Below are 9894 nucleotides of genomic sequence, written 5' to 3'. Positions count from 1 at the left end.
CGGCGGCGTTGGCCGTGAGCGAAAAATCCCTTCTCTCCCTCCTCGCGATGTACGCCACTGCCTCAACAGATAGCGCGCGACGGCAGCGCCTCCGGCTCGTCTCTTTCGGGTGCAGTGGGGCCGTGCGGGCACGCAGGAATCACGCGGTGAGCGGCGAACAATGCAGCGCACATCCAAAGCGCGTTAACCATGAAGCTTGCGGCTTGCTGCCTGTTCGTTCGGCACGGAAGCTTTGCTGGCGTTTGTGACATCGGGTTTGTCGAGAACGATGTGCCGACAAGCAACGACTGCAACTTGAGTCCCGCGCGTTTCGGCAAGGCGCCTGGGAGCGCTTCTACGTGGTACGCCGCTCCGCACGTCCGCTTCACCGTACATAGGAGAGCGGTTTGTCCAACGGACAAAGCGTCGCGTCGAACAGGCGATGGCGTTCCATGGACTCCCTGACAGTGCTGCAACACACAACACACAGTCGCGTTCCACTCAAAGGCGAAGCTGAAACGTCCTGTAATTTTCGTTTGCGGCCATCAACATTGTCGACGTTGCAAAAACAGTGCCAAAGGGCGCTGTTTGAAATACTCAGATGAATAATAACACATTGTTTCTTTTAGAAAAAGAATAGTCATATGGAACGGACAGCGATAACCTTGCGTTCTAAAATTTAAGAAAAATTTTCACATCAGCAGAATACTATTGGAAAACATACGCGCATATCAACAAAGGGAAAAATCTAGGGCTAGTCATCCCATAATTATGCATACCTTATAATTTGACCGCTCCTAATACTAACAGTTCCGCACCAAATTTCAAAGCATCTACAATGTGATGACAGTAAGCGAGAAGAAAACGTGTAGTTCCAGCGTTAAGCTTTACACCTAGTACAAAAATTGTCTCTATATTCTCGAACGACAACGACACCAGCATGACCGTGTAGTACTCAAAGCAAACAGTCAGCTTTGCGTATCTGAATACTAAAGTATGTAATGAGGAAAACTCATGATCATAATGATCAGCCTGAAGACACCCACAGCAAGGCAAAGGCCACTCCCATGTCGCTCCAATTAACACTGTCCTTTGCCTGCTGCGCTCATCGTATGCCCACAACCTTACTAATCTCATCCACTTACCTACATTTCTGCCGCCCCATGCTATGCTTATCTACTCCTGGAATCCGCTCCATTACCCATATGGACCAGCGGTTATCTTGCCTTCGTTTTACATGCCCTGCCCGAGCCAATTTCTCTCTCTTGATTTCGGATCCGATGTCATTATCACGCATTTGTTCCCGCACCCACTCCGCCCGCTTGCGGACTCTTAACGTTACACCTATAATTTTTCTTTCCATAGCTCGCTGTGTTGTCCTTAACTTAAGCTGAGCCCTTTTCGTTAGCCAACAGGTGTCTGTCCCATAAGTGAGTAGCACTAAGGTACAAGTGTTGTATACTTTTCTTTTGAGGAATACTGATAAGTTGTCATTCATGACCTGATAGAACCTGCCATATCCGCTCCACCCCATTCTTATTCTTCTAGTATGATCCGCATGATACGCATGATCCGGATCTACGGTCACTGACCATCCCTAAGTAGACGTATTCATTTACTATTTTCAGCACCTCGCTACCAACTGTGAACTCCTGTTGGATTGCTAGACTGTTGAACCTTGCTTTGGTTTTCTGAATGTTAATTTTTAGACGCACCGTACTCCTCTGCCTGTCTAACTCATTGACTCATGATTTGCAGTTCACTTCCTGGGCGACTCAGCAAGACAATGTCATCAGCGAGTCGAAAGATTATTTAGATTTTCTTCATTAACTCTTATCCCCAACTGCTCCCAATCCAGGCCGTGGAATGCCTCCTGTAAACAGGCACCGAATAGCAATTGCGAGATCTTGCCTCGAGAGCATTCCTGACGACCTTCAACATTGAAATTTTATTGCTGAATTTATGAGGGACTATGTTAGCTTTGCAATCGCTATAGATATATTCCAGCATTTTCTCATAAGACTTTTCTACACCCTGATTCCTCATGAAGTCATGCTTCATGACTTCTGAGGTTTCCACCTGAGTCAAAGCTTTCTCGTATCTCGTAATCAGTGAAGGCTAAGATAGAGGTTGGCTATATTCTACGCATTTCCCTAGCACCTTAGTTATAGTGTGAATATAATTTATTGTGGAAATATCTTTTATGAATGCCTTCCTCATCATTTTGTTGATTGAAGTCTAAGGTTTCCCTGACTATTCCAGTGAGAACCTTAGTAAAAGCCTTGCAGGCAACAGAGAATAAGTTAATCGGTCTGTAATTATTCAATTTTTTGGCTTCTTCTCTCTTGAGAATTAGGATAATATAAGCGTTCTTCCAAGCTTCTGGTACGCTCGACGAAATAAGGCATACAGAGTGGATAGTTCTTATAGTGCAATCTGCCCTCCGTACTTCAACACATCTGCTGTTACCTGATCTACACCAGCCCCTTTTCCTCTTTGCATTGCTCCTAAAGATTTTTTCACTTCTTCCTAAGTGACTGATGACATGACGTATTCCTGTGCGCTACTGTATCTCTTATTAACGTTCTGAATACATGAAAACTGTATAGATTTGGGTAGGACTCTTCGGCCACTTTAACTAGCTTATCCACATATGCAATGGCATTGCCATCCCTGTCTTTTAACGCGCACGTCTGGTATTTGCTTACGCGTGGTTTCCTCTTCAATGTTTTTAAGCTACCTTAGTTATTTAGTGCCTGCTCGAATCTCTTCATCTTAAACTTCTTTATGTCAGCTATCTTGTGCTTATTTATCAAGTTCGATAGCTATGTTAGATCCATTCTGTCTGTAGCCTTAGGTGTCCTCACGCTTCGGCGTTATTTAACCACATATTTCGTCCCCTGAAATAGCTTGCGTTATTCTGTCGAACCATCCTACCGCGTGCTTCTACGGCGAACTCCGTAAAGATTTCCGTGAGACTATCATTTATTGTTTGAACAATGAGATTGTTTTGTCAGTTAAAGCAGAATATCTGTTCTGCTGCGAAATCCTGGATTACACTAACATTCCCCTCTTATACTAACTCTTTAGTGGACTTCCGCTTCACTATCTTCTTCCATTCCCTCTTCAACTCTAAGCTAATTCGAGACCTTACGACTCTGTGGTTGCTACAACGCACCTTTCCGAAGACCTCCACATCCTGCGCAATGCCAGGGTGAGTGCATAGTATGAAGTCTATTTCTTCTTTAGTCTCTCCATTACGGCTCTTTCAATTCCACTTCCTGTTGTTTCGTTTCCGGAAGAAGGTATTTCTGAATTGACCTGCACCACCCTCAGCTTGTACGTCTTACTGTGCCTAATTACGATTGCTGCCCACCATTAATTCTATGGAACTCCTCTACGTTGCCAGCTATATCCTGATTGATGAGGAAATCCACACTTAGTTTTTTCTAACTACTAATCTTCGATAGCAGAGTATGTGCCCTTCCATCAGTACTTTATACTAAGCCCTATGACATCCCATTTAATTCCTCCTAGTTCTTCGAACAGCACTGCTAGGCTAGCGTCAGTGGACAAAGGTCTAGCGTTATACGTTGCCAGATTCACATTCCAATTGCTGCCTGTCCGAAGTCAGGGATTCTTGCACCCTGAACTGTGTCACAGGCCTGACCACCGCCTTTGTCAGTTGCTCCGCAGCCGCTGGTGACTGAAGGCCGAGGGTTAGTTCGTTTGTTCCTAGAAGATTGTGGCCAAGTACTACACTAGGGTGGCCAAATCCTGTTCTGGTGAGGGAGTGCATTGTCTGTTCTGGCCACCGAGATGAGGCAGCACACTAGGCCTGGTTGTGCAATTACATCTATACAAAGAGTTCTGGTTCTTGTGAAACCAGGTGGAGAATTCTGCGGGACCGGGATTCCAATCATGGCCCTCTTGCACACGAGGCGATGCTGCACCTTTACGCCACCGGGGCTCACCGCGAGTAAAACTAAAGAAAAAGAAAGGTCTAGCAACACATTTTTTATTCTGCTTGAGATAAGAGTACGAAAGCTTCACTTCCTTTCTGCCATGAACTCTCGAATCTCGTTTGTCGTACACTGTTCAGAGGAACAGACATTTATTTTCTCTTTATTTTGTGGCAATATAAGCTTTTGTTTCTAGTACGCATTCTTTTTGTAATGATCGCTCATTGCTGCAGTATTAAAAAAAAACATCGCAATATCGCCAGAGTAAATGGGCTTCAGGCTTATGTGGCCATTCGAAAAATAGGCATGCGTGTGTGCATCTTGTAGAGGTAAAGATTATACAGTCACGGCAAATCGGTGCGCTTTTGAATTGCTGCGGTAAGTTGGCTTGCTGATCGGTGCGGGAGAAGCATTCTCAAAGGTCATCACTAAAAGGAGGCCTTCCTGACTACAGCATGTGTGCGCATTGGCCGATTACACAATGCAATGTGTGGGCAGAAAGCGGGTCATTTTTGCCTGTTTAAAGAATACCTGGTACGAAACTAGCCGGTTTGTCAACACTCTTATTCCTCTACGACGATCTTCAAGAAATATATTCTTAGCTTTTCATCAACAAAAAGCAAGTGGCGTGTGTCAGTATCCGGACAATGGTGGACTTGAAGGGGAATTTTAACATCTTCTCTATATCGCTGTTTTTTCTGTTCATTTTTTGCTTAGTATACGCATTTATTGTGGTCAAATATTAGCATGAGTACTCCCAGTATTGAAGGAGAGACCCCTACCTTGAAGTACTCAATATCTAAGACAGCAGCTGAATCTGTTTTACAGTTCTGCTCGGGAGGACGAATATATTGAATTATTATTTGCTCTCAAATGTTTGTTTTCACCTAGCATTAGAATTAGACACTTTCAAGCACTTTTTATATGTAGTACTAAAAGAAAAAGGATGTTGCAAGCACGAGACGGCAGGCCTGTGCATGTCGCGCCCCAGCCGAGCCGAATTCAGCAAGGCAGCCAGACGTCACCAGCTCCCATCTGCAGCTGCAGCGTTGCCGGTGCAGACGCCCTTGACACCATCGCTTTCCCGGCCTCTTCCTCGGCAGCCCTCGACACAGCTGCGCTTCTCGCATCCTATTCATGAGAAATGCAAACACCATATACTTGGCATTCGCAGGTCTATCGCGGTCACATTATTGCTACGGTCCTCTACCTAGAGGCTATTTCCATTGAGACCCAAGTGACATTGCTGCTGATGTAAATGCAGGGTGCGTCCTTATGTGACATAAATACGACTTACTTCCGGGCATGAATGAACGTTAGTTGCTCTTATACAAAGAACGCATGCGTGCCGGTGTTACACATTCAACCGGGACAAAGAACGAACTCTCAATCAACGAGAAGAAAGAGAATAACGGCGACAAAATATGTAGACCCAGAAGCGAAGCCACCATTGGAGGTACTGACTATAATGTGCTTTTCAAAATGAAGCTGACGCGACGCGAAAGGCTCCGCCGTACATTCACTATGCCTAAGATTTAGGAGATAGGCAGACCAAGCGCGCTCCTCAGACTTGGTTCGCGCTTTTATAACCGTCCAGGTGTGAGAGGAAATTTATATGCGCTCATTATTCACGGAGCACAACATAGAGTCCCGCATGATAGTGACTGCTCAAACCTCCAGCCACCTGCATGGCTGAATTCTTGCTTCCTTTAGTGCTCGAGAAAAATGGTTCTAAGATGCTTAAATTTCTCGTATTCTTTCAACTCCTTCACTGATGTCACTCTCCTGAGCACACTTTTACGTTGCATTTACGCGGTGCATAAACCACTTCAAAAACGACTTTAAGCTCATGATGAAGATATTTTCCTGGTTGCATGCTTGATAGCCCATAATGTTGTACGCTTCATTATTCTTCGTGGTTCTAGAAAACAATTGAGAATTTCACAGGTGCTACCCAATGCCTTTGTACCCAATACAGCTCCGGTACTTCACACTCTAGGATACGCAGATTTACAATGCCAGTCTAATTTGCGGACAGCAGTTTATCATCAATTCGACGCACCACGCCTATACATATTCTGGTGCACTTATTTTTCGCAAATGCAGTAAACACCTGTCTTCCGCTTCATAGTCTGGCGTGCGCCCTGTTGAGAGCTATTTACTTCATCTTAAGACGTTGTCCGACGTGACTAGTCATTCGAAGCTGAGAAAAAGTTACGTCCATTTTTTCTTTAGGACGCAATGAGCATCAGCTATTTTACGGTTTTAGAAAGTGGTTGTTCTAATTAGCCATTCTAAGCTTAGTATCTCTTGTGCTACCTTCTTTTATTGTTGAAATGCTAACCCTTCTTGTATCGACCAGAGGATTTCCAAGTCGTGGCCCTTCTTTCAGAAAAGACGGCGCTATTTCCACAAACCTCCAAATGGATTTTTAAGAAATGCTACAAGTGGATGAGTTCTCAATAATATGACGTCACATGTACTCATGTAACTTGCAGAAAGACAATACTCACTGTCTTCGAAGAGGCAAAAACATTCTCGTGTAAAGCAGTTGTTTCTGTTGCTCAGTTTTGCGAAATTTTCACGAGCACATCTCTGATGGCAGTCCGACGCGTTGCATGCTGCAACAGCAAAAAAAAGACATATTCTGGTTGCACTCCACCATGAAGAAATGAAGAGACGTGTCAAATTTAGCTGTGGTTGCTTTTTAGGCAGCAGAGAGTGTCATTTCACCGCTTGTGTACAGTATACAGTTTGGTACAATGCCGATTTTATCATCCGCCAATGAACGCCACGGAGTGCGGGTAGTTCTAGTGGCTTGAAGGAATATTCTGATTTGCTGATTTGCAAATATGCGAGATGGAGCGCAGTGAGGAAATACGCACATTGCAACTTTCGTCAGATGTGACCGTTATAACAACTTCGCCGATAGGAACACTTTGGTCGTGTTCTATTTTGCAGAAGAAAGTTTAGCGTGAGAAAACAACGAACAATTAAAAAAACGAAGTTCAGACGCTTCGTAGCGTCGTATAACAAATGAAGCGCTGTAAAATCAAATATAGATTCTATAAATACATGCCCGACCTCAGCTTAGATCTTGAAAGAAAGTTTACTACTTTCACCGCTCCTTCATTTTGAGAGCGCATCACATTGCTCCCGCTGCAGAACTCGTCTTTTCGAGAATGAGGCGCTCTCAGGCCGATGAAGTAATCGCTTGGCTTCAATTGCAGTGTCAGAATCTTACGGATTTTTATTTCGATGAAAATCTGTTCAGTTTATTAGGATTTGATTTGGAAGCTTTAAAGACGAATCGGAGATGCCAGCGAGCGCACTGCAAGAAACTGAGCATCTCTTTGGCGCGTTCCGGAAGTTAAGCGGGAGACATACTGATGACCACTTAGTAAATGTGAGAAAATGCGAATCTACGCTAAGTATTGGTGACCGTTCCAAAATAAATATTGAACAGAAAGTTTCATGTCAAAGTCCCTTTTAGAATTTGTGAGTACTCGGTGCATTGAAGCTCTTCAAGACAGGGCATTGCATGAAAAAAATTAAATAATGAGTGTGGTGAGAGTATAAGAAATTTAGAACAATAAAGATGGAGACTTTTTAATTTAGGAGTGTCCCTATAAACCATTTTAAAGTAGTGGCCCTGTAGTTATATGGGATATGCAGCACGCCTTAGTGGAGTGTTTCGAACAACTTTAAATTGCCTGAGGTTCTTTGACGTGCGTTGATATCGCACGGCACAAGGGCGTTTTTGTAATTTTGTTCCCTCGAAATTCGGTCGTAGGGAACGTGACCGAATTCGCGACCTTTTTGAATCAACCGCAAAACACTAGCGAGCGTACACGGCGGGTGAAAAATACCCATGAATACTGCTGAATGGAGCACGAAATGGAATATTAAGCGAAGGCAGACTCTTAAGTTAGCTTCACGTGATTCCAAGTATTTCATTTTTAACGGGAACAAAGTATTTTTGAGCCACAAGTTTTGTCAAAAAAGTAAGGTCCTCGTGGCGCCGCCATGCGTGGGTTCGCGAAACAGGACAGGTGACGCCTTTATGCGCTTCACCGGGGAATGCATTTCACCGTCATTGAGTAATTACACCGAAACACGCGAAATTTAGCGAGTATAGCGTAGTCACGATTTAAAATAGCGCAAAACAAGCTAAGGAGGGAAAGGCTAAACGCAAGCACGAGCGCTGAATCTTTAGCCACGAATTTTGTGCACTGAGGACGCAGCAAGTTTAGAACCGCAAGCTATTAACGGCATTCATGCTCTGTTATGCTCGCTGGGCGGCAGGTAAGACGGTTTTGCTCTAACTTTGTGCATGCTCTGTGTATTCTGTAATTGCCACACGTCTGCATCGTTTCGTTTTCTATAAACGCTAACGCAGACACGCGGGGGCACGCTGTGCATCAGCGTGTGAAGCGAGAGGCGAAGTATGCCGTGTTTTCAGTGCTTATGGAATAGCGGCTATGAATTGAGGAATGCTGCAACATATCTTAAAAGTCGTCACCTCTGATCGGCTCATTCAAGAAGAACGTTTCTCGGCGCTGGTCACCATGCATGCCGAGCAAGTGACACCGGAACAGAGAGCCTGGTTATAACGCCTTTCAATGGAGTGCTCGTTGTCTACGGCGAAGCTGTACCGCACAATTACGATACGCAAATAAACTAGTATTGACGGTACACACTCTTCTGTGAGAAAGACTTTCAGCCTGTTGTTGCGTGTCCGTCAACATTATGCGTGCATTCCGAGACGATAGATAAGAGCGGCAGGCTGCAGAAGACCGTTGGACGGAATGAAACCGGACTATTTGTAGCAGTTACACCACTCAAGAAGCAATTCACGAATGCAGAATTCGCAGCGAGCACAGCAGAGTCAGTATGCGATGTCGTTGGCGATATACTTAATGCGTATTCAGTCATCAAATACGCGATAAACAAAAGCGCGGCGCGCTTTGATGAGCAATGCGCGTGAAATGCTGCACGGAGATGTGTTCAATGCGATACATTAGAGGCTTACTTCTCCTCGTATGCTTTCCACGATCCCTCGAAGATAAGTGCACACAACACATCAGCACGCAGCACGCATAAAGCCACACGTTCGCGTAGACGTCGGTGGTGTATACGTGCGTCAGCGTGATCAGCAGTTTATGCAATATACGGCAGGCCCTCAAACTTTCACAATTTATCTGTAGCATTCATGGCACTTATTTCTGCCGCACGCGGGATTTGTAAGAAGACCCGGCCGCATGCGATGCAGCAAAAACATGTCCCTTGTGGGGGCCTGCTCTGCAGCCCCCTGAGTTTGCTTTCCCGCGAGGCACCGTGCAGCGGCGGTCTCACCTCGAGGCTGAGCGCAATCCCTTGTGAGTTACATTAACTGGCAAGAGAGGGCGCCAGCATCGCTGCGCGGAGACTGCCAAAGCCCGCGCGCGGGAGAGGGGTCTTGGGTTGGGATAATCGCCGCGAGCGGACGCGTCGCTCGCGGCTCCGCTCTTCGCCAGCGGGGCGAAGAAGCGACGGGGAGACAGGCTCCCGTACTCGTTCCGTCCGGCCTGCGGAGTTTATATCTCTTGCCCTAGCGCGGGCGAACATTCGCTCGGAACCTTGCTGGTGAGTCGGACGACCTTGATTCATTAGCGTACCTTGTTGCTAGCTGGCGTTATTGTTTCTGTAGCAATAAATGTCTGTTTGTGTCAGCCAGAGTGTCGTTCCTTTGTTCCCTCAGAGCAAGGCCCGCCGTGGTCGGCGAGCGCTCGGTAGCGTACGCGATCACGGGGTGGGGTCCGGGCGGCTTTGAACCGTGTCAGCCGCGATTGAGTGGGGAGAACGTACTTATCTCCCCAATTCAAGCCCACATCTGGCAGCCCAACGTGGGGCCTGCTCTTGGAACATTGGACGACTGTCGGTTCGGTTCGAGGAACGCTCTTTGTCCGGACTA

The 9894-nt window shown here is 45.8% G+C and overlaps 1 pseudogene across 1 annotated transcript in view; it reads right to left on the bottom strand.

Annotated features, from left to right (window-relative positions):
- Positions 1 to 3976: 3976 nt before the first annotated feature.
- LOC144107635 (uncharacterized) overlaps positions 3977 to 9894 on the bottom strand; it is a 79850-nt pseudogene continuing 73932 nt past the window's right edge. The window contains exons 5-6 of the transcript XR_013309335.1: positions 6455 to 6562; positions 3977 to 5072 (exon numbers count right to left, since the gene is read on the bottom strand). The product of XR_013309335.1 is annotated as an uncharacterized LOC144107635 (transcript). The remainder of the gene's footprint in view (positions 5073 to 6454; positions 6563 to 9894) is intronic.

This window comes from Amblyomma americanum, chromosome 1 (assembly GCF_052857255.1).
Source record: "Amblyomma americanum isolate KBUSLIRL-KWMA chromosome 1, ASM5285725v1, whole genome shotgun sequence".
Lineage (NCBI taxonomy): Eukaryota > Metazoa > Arthropoda > Arachnida > Ixodida > Ixodidae > Amblyomma > Amblyomma americanum.
The sequence above is the reverse complement of the archived record's forward strand: the minus strand, read 5'-3'. Positions and strand labels throughout refer to the sequence as shown.